Genomic DNA, 9,878 nt, shown 5'->3' with positions numbered 1-9,878 from the left:
ATTATTATTATTATTTTATGATACAGTTTCATAGGCTCCTGGGATTTCCCTTATCCCCTCCCCAATTTTCCCCCAACCTAGTTCCTCTATATCATTACTAAAGTATAATTCTTCATACACAGTCATATGTCCATCATTGCGGGACAATGGCAGAGAGTCCAGCATCCTATTGTCAAGATATAGTAAACAGTTTCATTGGGAGTCCATCTTTATCTGGAAGTAGAAATGCATGCTACATTGTATCCTCTCATCTGGATATGATAGTCTCCTTTTCACAGTTACTGTACATCCCCTTAAATGAAAAGTCACAGTACAAAATCAGTAATGGGAAGAAAAATAAAAATTTATAATGTCATGAAATTAAATAACATGTGACTAGATATGACACTCTCCATTACACAGCTGCTATACATCCCCTTAAATGAAAAGCCACAAAACAAAATCAACAACCAGAAGAAAAAAGAAATTAACAACATCATGAAGTTAAATAACATGTGACTAGATATGACAGTCTCCATTACACAGCTGCTATACATTCACTTAAATGAAAAGCCACAAAACAAAATCAACAACTAGAAGAAAAAAGAAATTAACATGAAGAAATTAACCATGAAGTTAAATAACATGCTACTGGATGACTAATGTGTCGCTGAAGAAATGAAAAAGAAAATCAAGAACCTTCTATGATGATAGTATTGGAAAGTGAATATTTTTTTTTTTAATATTCATTTATTCATTAATTACATTGCATTACATGACACAATTTCATAGGTACTGGGATTCCCCCCCCTTCGCCCCAAACCCTTCCCCCATCATGAATTCCTTCACCTTGATGCATAACCACAGCTCAAGTTCCGTTGAGATTCCCTAATTAAAAGTTTACACCATACAGAGTCCAGCATCCCACTTGTCCAGTTCAAGTTCAACCGCCTCTTAGGGAGGCCCTCTCAGGTTTGTAGGCAGAGCCAGCAGAGCGTCACCTCGATCAATTAGAAGCACCAACATATCATCAGCAACAGTCCAGGTATGATGAGGCTGGTGCAGAGTCCACTGATTGACATAGTCCATATTAGACTTTCCCCTTGTCCAGTTTTCCGCTGCAAGCATAAAGCTGAGGTGGTTATTAATGGAACCTGGTGGAAAGCAGAGCAATTGAGGTACTACTTTGTAATATTGTGTGTTTTAAGGGATCTAGATTATCTTAGCCTATTACTGAAATAGACCACTTAATATAACAACACTGTATTAGTAGGTTTTATGTTTATAATGATTTATCCATTTCTTCTCAGTTGTCCAATTTGTTGTCATGTGATTATTCATAGTAGTGTCTTATGGTCCTTTGTATTTTTGTTATAAACTGCAATGTCTCATTTAAATTTTTAATTTATTTGAGTGATCTTTTTTTTTCTAGGTCTAGCTAAGCGTTTGCTAAATTTGGCCAATTTGGTGTAGTTTTTCAGAGAAAGAACACTTAATTTTGCCCAGCATTTCTACAATTTTACTAACTTCTATTGCATTTATTTTGGCTCTGACATTTAAAAAAAAATAATTGTTTATTTTAAAGATCGAGTGATATAAAGAAGGAGAGACAGAGAGAAGAAATCTTCCATCTGTTGGCTGCAGTGGCTGCAAGGGGTCAGACTGAAGCCAGGAACCTGGAACATCATCCAGGTCTCACACAAGGCGCCATGGGAGCACACAAGTCATCTGCTGCTGCTTTCCTAGGAGACTTAGCAGGGAACTGGATAAAATGGAGCATTCAGAGACAAATTCAGAGCCCATATGGGATGCCATGTCAAAGTTGATGGTTTAAATCTTTTGATCTTTGTTGCTTTTTTTTTTTACAAGATTGTAGTTTGTTCTTTTTCTAGTTCATTGAGAGATAAAGATGTTTATTTAAAATATTTCCTTGTTTCATGTAGGCATTTATTGCTGTAAACTTCACTCTTAGATCTGATTTTGTGACTTACAATTTTTGGTATATTATATTTACATTTTTGTTTCTTTCATTCATGATAATCTTAGGTTTTCAGCTTAATTTCTTCTTTGATGTTATAATTTGCCAGAATCATATTGTGAGGAAATTGTATATCTGAACAACCTATCACTATTAAGACAACTCTTCTGTTATAGTACACTATATATTATATGTGTTAATACTGCTAAAATATTAGCATTAAAGTGATTGACACAGTCAATAAAGTCCTGAACAAAATTCTAATGCCATTTTTAGTAGAAATAGAGAAAATAATCCTTAGATATGTATGGAACCAGAAAAAAGACCCTGAATACCTAAAGTGATCTTTGGAGAACAAGAATGACAATAAAAAAGATTTGCTTTATTTCTTTAAAAAAAAAAAAAACACTGTCACCATGAGAGGGAGAGAATAAGATTTTCGACTTACTAGTTTACAAACTGTTAAAGATTGCTCTAGGCTGAAGCTAGGAATCAGGAACTCCATCCAGGTCTCCCATGTAGATGGCAGGGGTCCAAGTACTTGGTTCATCTTTGATCGCTGTCCCAGGTGCATTAGCAGGGAACTGGACAGAAAGCTTGAGCAGCAGGGACTAGAACCAATTCTCCAATATAGGGTCACAAGCAGTTGGCTTCATCTGTTGTGCCACAGTATCAGCCCCAAAGCCATGTGGACCCCAAAGCTGAAGTCATCACATTACAAACTGGATTTTTAAAGTATTTATAATTCTTATTATTAATAACATTATTATTAATCTATTTGAAAAATAAAGCAAGGGAGAGTTACAGAGAGAGGATTACAGTGATAGTGAGAGAGACAAGACCAAGTTCAGGATCCAGAAATTCCATCTGGATCTCTCAACATGAATGACAGGGACCCAAGTACATCAGCTGTTATTTGCTGCCTCCCACATACACATTAGCACGAAGCTGAATCAGAAGCACAGGCAGTACCAGACAGGAAGTCTGATGTGGATGTGGGAATCTCAATGTGGTACATTAGCGTCCTGTGCCACAACACCAGTACCTGAGTTTCAAAATATATTATAAGGGGCTAACACATTGGAACAGCAACTTAAGCTGTTGCCTGTGATTCTAGCATTCCAGGTGAGCACCAATTCGAGTCCCAGCTTCTTTGCTTCTAATCTAACTCCCTGTTTATCTTCCTGGGAAGGCAGCAGAAGATGGCTCAAGTACCTAAGTTCCTAACATCCATGTGGGAGACCCCAGATAAAGTTCTAGAATCCTGACTAAAACTGAGGTCATCTGGGGAATGAATCAGGGCATTGAAGATCTCTTTCTCTTCTTCCTTTCTCTTTGTCTCTGCATCTCTCTTGTACTCTCTGTACCTCTGCCACTCAAATAAATAAAATGTAAAAGATACATTATAAAGCTATAGAAATAATAATTGCATAGACACATAGATCAATGGAAAAGTTAGAGTCTGAAAATAAACCCATGCATCCGTAATTTGATTGTTACAAAGATGCTAAGAATACATAATGAAGACAGAACAGTGTTCCAAAATTGTGTTGGGAAAATTGGATATTCACATACAGAAGAATTAGAATGGAACCTCACATCACTCTTTAGACAAAAATCAACTCAAAATGAATTAGACTTAAATGTAATGTCTGAAACTATGAAACTTCTAGAAGCAAACAAAGGAAACGTTTTATGACATTGATCTGTACAGCGATTTCTTGGATATGACCCCAAAAGAACTGGAAGCAGAAGCAAAAATATACAAACGGGACTACATTAATCTAAAAAATCTTCTTCATGTCAAGAGAAGCAGTTAACAATGTGAAGAGAGCTCACAGAAGGGTGAAAATATTTATAAGTCCTACATCAGATAGGAGGTCAACAGCTAACATTTATAAGAAAATCAAGCTCCTGAAAAAAAAAGTTACAGCATGGAAGGGAATGGAATAGACATTTCTCAAAAGGAGACATAACAATGACCAAGAAGTACATGCAAAAATGCTCAATGTCTCTAACCACAAGAGGAATGCAAATCAAAACCACAATGTGATAGCACCTCACATTTTTAAGACTGGCTATCATTGTGTTCTTAGAATTACATCTACAACCACATTTTATCTGTTAAAAAGCTAATTAAAATTTAAAACAAAAAAGAAGGTTAAAATGGGATTCTGATGATCCAGAGAAAATGGAGAACATACGAAATTAGTGGTATTGCAAATTAACACTGTTGCTTTAGGACACAATAGAACGATTCCTCAAAGATCTACTAATAAGGCTGGTGTATGGCCAACTACTTTAAGCTGCTGCTTGAGATGCCAAGAGACTATATTAGAGCACCAGTTCTAATTCATGCCTGTTCCACTTTCTTTCGTTTTTAAATTTATTTTTATTGCAAAGTCAGATATACAGAGAGGAGGAGAGAGGAAGATCTTCTGTTTGATGATTCACTCCCCAAGTGACTGCAGTGGCTGGTGCTGTGCCAATCCAAAGCCAGGAGCCAGGGAATTTCTCCAGGTCTCTTATGTGAATGCAGGGTCCCAGAGCTTTGGGCCGTCCTCAACTGCTTTTCCAGGCCACAAGCAGGGAGCTGGATGGGAATCAGGGCTGCCGGGATTAGAACCGGCACCCACATGGGATCCTGAAACGTTCAAGGTGAGGACTTTAACCACTAGGCCACTGTGCTGGTCCCTGCTCCACTTTCAATCCAGCTTCCTGCTAATGAGCCTGGGAAAGCAATCAAAGATGGCCTACCCATGTGGAAGACTTCACTTGCTCCCAGTCATTGTGACCATTTAGAAAGTTAACCAGAGGATGGAAGATTTCTGTTTCTTTGCTCTTTTTCTTTCACTCTGTCTGACAATAAATAAATACATATTTTAGAGTCAAAAAATGAAATTACAACATGATCAAAGATACATAAGCAAAGGACCTGAAATCAGTTTGTGAAAGAAGTGTTTATACTCTCAAGTTCATTGTAGTATTGATAATAGCCAACATATAGAAATAACCTGTGTTCAGTAAGTAATGAATAGATTTTAATGTGGTATAGCTATGCATTGGAATACTATTCAAATTTATGAAAAACAGGAAATTCTGTCATTTGTAGCATCATAGTTGAACCAAGAATATGTTATGTTAAGTGAAATAAGCCAAGCACAGAGAGGCAAATACTGCATGATCTCTCTTAAATGGAGAGTCTGCAAGTATCGAAGGAGAAATTAGAATGGTGTTAACAGGGGATTGGGGAGAGGACAAGAAAAACCTAGAAGTTGGCTAGCTGGACAAAGTTACAGTTGAATATGAGGAGTGAGTTGTGGTATTCTGTTAAACAACATGGTGACTTTAGCTAATAATGCATTCTATATCTCAAAATAATTAAGAGAGGATTTCAAATGTCCTCACCATAAGTAATAAATTCTTGAGGTGATGGAGGAAAAGTAACGTTGTGAAAGAGACAGAAAGCACAAGGCAATATCAGAAAAACCTGATGGCCAGTAAAACATGTGTGACTGGTATGCTTCTGAAACAGCAATGTCGTAGCAGCTGTTATTGCATCTGTGCTGCATAAGGGTGAAATTGTGCAAGCTGGGGACCTGGCCTGGCAGGCAGATTAAGTGAATGGCCAGGGGGCCTGTGTCCTTTGGTAATTTCTAAGGTCTCCTCAAAAGTGGTAACTAACCTGAATTTATAAAAGAAAAAGAATGAGAACTCACCTGGGAACTAATTGCATGCGAAAGTGAGAAACATGGCTCTCATTTATGCCAGGAATTGCTTCCAGATGAGTCACCTATTAAAAATAGTCAACGAAACAACCTTCTTAAATCAAACAGCACAGAAATAATGTAGGCTGCTAAAATGGCCAATGGAATTTCTGGATTTTTCAAATAGAGATGCAAAGTCATGACTATGCTTTGTGAAAATAATCTATGTATGAATGAATCATTTATTTCAGCAAGTAATTTCCCAAGCAACCTAGGACATGGAAGACAGTGCTTACTAAACTGTCTTTATCTTCTAAATTACGTCTTATATATTGAGGTCCTAAAATTTAAGAAAAATCTAATTTTTTCACTGCATAGAACAGAATAAGATCAAAATAAATTCTGTGTATGAAAGATAGAGTTAGTTAATTTAAAAGAATTAGGATGCATACATAAGGACATATAGTTTTTCTTTTTAAAGTTAAGACAGGGCAGACATTTGATCAAATATTTAAGATGCCAGTCGGGATGCCCACATCCCATCTGGTAGCATCTGGGTTCAAGTTCCAGTTGTTCTCTTCATTCAAACTTCCTGCTACTGTGCATTCTGGGAGGCACCACCCAATGACTCAAGTGATAGGTTTTCTGTCACCCATGTGGGAGACAAGAAATCCAGACCTTACCAGTATCTAAATTTTGACCGCTATTCTGCTTAAATATTATTCAAATATTTTATCAGAGTTGGCTTGAGCAGTTATCTCCGAAAACAAATAGACTTTATGCTCCCTGGTCAAAGTGAAAATGCATCCTTACATAACATTTTTAGAATTGAGTATGATCTCTGTGGTCTTCATTGAGTTAAATAAAAGTACAACTAAGTTGAAAAAAACTTTAAAAAATATACTAGGATACTGGCTTTAAAAAATGATTGCGACTGATTATTTCTTCAAGTTTACCCACGGCAGAGTTTAAATGCTTTGAGTGGGCTTAAGGGCTTTGAACTTACAAGGCATGTGACTTTAAAACTTTTCTGAGTCTTGGTAACATCACACTGTGTTATTTAGGAAACCATCACAGGATTTCTGGCCTAGCAGGTTAAGGAAACACCTATGACACAGGCATTCCATTTGGGATCCACTGGTGATTGAGCCCCTGCAAACGTCCTGGGAAAACAGTGGAAGACAGCCCTAGTCTTTCATCCCTGCACCCATGTGGGAGATCCAGAAGCAGCTCCTGTCTCCTGGGCTCAGCCTACCCTAGCCCCAGTTATCGCAGTGTGGTAGAGCGAACCACTGGATGAAAGATCCCTCCGCTCTCTCTCCTTCCACCACCATATGTAACTCTTCATGCCACAGAAATAAGCCTGTTTTCTTCTCTTTCTTTCTTCTTTTTGTTTTTTAGAGAATCCAAGTATTGTTTAATGCCTGTACAGTTTTGGGGGAAAAACAACAAAAGGCAGAATTGTTATTTTTAATGAATAACAAATGGAAAAATTACATGGCTTTCCTAAGATGTCAAACAAACAAACAAACAAAAAGAGTGAATCTGGGAGCCATTTTTCTTTTTATGTCGGTTTCTGTATCTGTGTGTGTGTGTGTGTGTGTGTGTGTGTGTGTGTGTGTTTGAGCATGTGCATACTTCTCAAATAACTAGAAGAAAGTTTTAATTAAGAAGTGCAATCTATGTACGTATGTGTGTGTGTATAATTAGGTAAGTTGAAAGTATGATTTATGAAGCAGAGCACTTGAAACAAGCATATCTTTGGTTTGAAATATTAAGTTAGAAAGAGAAAATTGAATGTGTAATAATTATTAGATTAGAAATACGAGAGATTTCATCTTAAAACTGGTTTAAGTGTGCATTTTCCTCTGTTTCATTCTTAAATCTCTCATTTAAAATATCTTTTATTTCTAGAGATTTATGTTATTGGGGAAGGGTGCCACATATACCTGTTTGTCAAGTTAACAAAAATAAGAGTAAGCCACTAGCTATTGCACATGGAATATTATATGAAGCCAATTTTTTAAAAGTTCATAGGGAAATAAGGTTATCTTTTTTAAAGTTTTATTTTATTTCTATTTTAGAGGTATAATTACAGTGAGAGAAAGAGACAGAGAGAGATCTTTCATCAGCTGGTTCACTCCCAAGATAACTGCAACTGCCAGAGCTGAGCCAAACCGAAGCCAGGAGCCAGGAGCTTCTTCTGGGTCTCCCACATGGGTGCAGGGTCCCAAGGCTTTGGGCCATTCTCTGCTGCTTTCCCAGGCCACAAGCAGGGAGCTGGATGGCAAGCATGTGGGAAGAAGAGGAGAACAAGCACTGATCTTTGCCTTGGATTCCACTATTGGGCTTGCCCCAGTGAAGTGCGAGGGAGGTCCCTCAAAGTCCATCTCAGGCAAATAACTGTGGGCAGCATTTCTAGGCACATCCTGGCATCAGGCTGCATTCTACAGCCCTGTGGAGCAGATTTGCTCTCTGTGCTATCCTGCCACCAGTCCGACTGTAATGGCCTAAGTCTTTGGTCCTGCTCTAGCACTAGGCCAGTCCCCACTATCCTAGCACCTGTAAGCCCAGTCTGCAGACCAGGACTTACAGATCCAGGGCTAGGGCAGTTCCTGTAGCCCCAAGATCCAGTTTTTCCTTGGATTTTACACCAATCCAGAAATAGGTTAGTATCCCAATGCTGGGTTACAAGACTATCAATGTGGCCCCAGGTGCCAGATCAACACTCTCAGATACAAGATCCGAAACTACCCAGTGTTAGGCTGGTCTCTGAGTCCCCACCTCCAGGAGACCAAAGATTCAGGCCTGCAGCAACAAACTTAGAATCCATGCCTGCAGCAACAGGTGCCAGTGCTGGACAGAGCTCAACAGCCTGAAGCTCCAAGCTCCAGGTTCCAGGACCACTCATCTGAATTCATGTACATGGATGGCTCCTATAGCCAAGGACCCTGTCTAGTCCTCAAAGATCTAGTTTCTTGAATAAAATACATATCTGGACTTTCAGGCTGGCTCAGTGGACTCTAAATTCAGGCTTATTCCCATAGCTCTTGACTCCAGGACAACAACAATGTCTGTAAGAACCAGCCGAATATAAACAACCCTAGGCTCTAAACAAGAACCTGTGCATCCAGTCCCACACCTGTCTTAGCACCAAGGTAGCATCAGGTTTCAGGCTCCAAGAACTACAGTAGCATGCTTTAGTCTAGAGGATTAAAGGTCTGGACCTGCTCCAACCTACCCAGAATCCTGGTGAATTCCAGTATTCTCTGCTATAAAGGTAAGTCCCTGTGAACTGAGGTTCCAGAACCAACCCTGCAAAATCAAGTTCTAGGCCAGTGCTTGTGGAACCAGAAGCCAGTTCTTCTGCCAACTCAGGCTTCAGGCCCACTCCAGAAAAAAGCAAATCTCAATTGACTCAAACTCTGAGTCTATTCCAGTGGACTCCATGCCATTTACATACAGTGCTTGGCCAATCTGTGCAGACTCAGGCTCAAGGTCAACCCAGTAACAAGTCAGCTCATAAGAATCAAGGTTTCAGGCCAGTCCTAACGAGTTGAGTCCGCAGGCCCATCCTCATAGACCTGGGCTCCAGGCCCAACCTCGTGCTTGTCTAATCAGTGACCCAGGAATCAGGCCAGTATATTCTAGGATCCCAGCAGCAAGTCCTTCTGTGCACCGCACATGATGGCTTGCTGATGCAGGGCAAAAACATCAATGTAACATAATGTAATGTAGTGACAAACACACACACACACACACACACACACACACACACACACACACACAAAACCGAAGATGAATAGCATCACCAAATAGCACAATAATCTCCCAGTAGTTGGCCCAAATGGAATGCAATATACAAATTGCTTGATGAAGAATTTAAAATATTTGTTTAAAGAAGCTCAGTGAAAAAAATCAATAGAGAATAACAAAAGTAATATTGATCAAACAGAAGAAAGAATATGTGAATTTAATAGCATGACATTTAAAAATATGTAGAGGATAAAAACAAAATAATGGAAAGGAACTAAGGAAGTTTATGAAACTTGTGGGACAGCATCAAAAGACTACACATTTGTGTTATAGGTGTTCATGAAGACAGAGTCAAAGGGGTATAAAACTTATTTAAGCAAATAATAGTATACATATGTACAATGACAGAAATATCTACAAGGGGCAGGTTTTGTGTTGCAGTGTGTTAAACCTCAGCT

The sequence above is a fragment of the Ochotona princeps genome, chromosome X, assembly GCF_030435755.1.
Source record: "Ochotona princeps isolate mOchPri1 chromosome X, mOchPri1.hap1, whole genome shotgun sequence".
NCBI lineage: Eukaryota > Metazoa > Chordata > Mammalia > Lagomorpha > Ochotonidae > Ochotona > Ochotona princeps.
The sequence above is the reverse complement of the archived record's forward strand: the minus strand, read 5'-3'. Positions refer to the sequence as shown.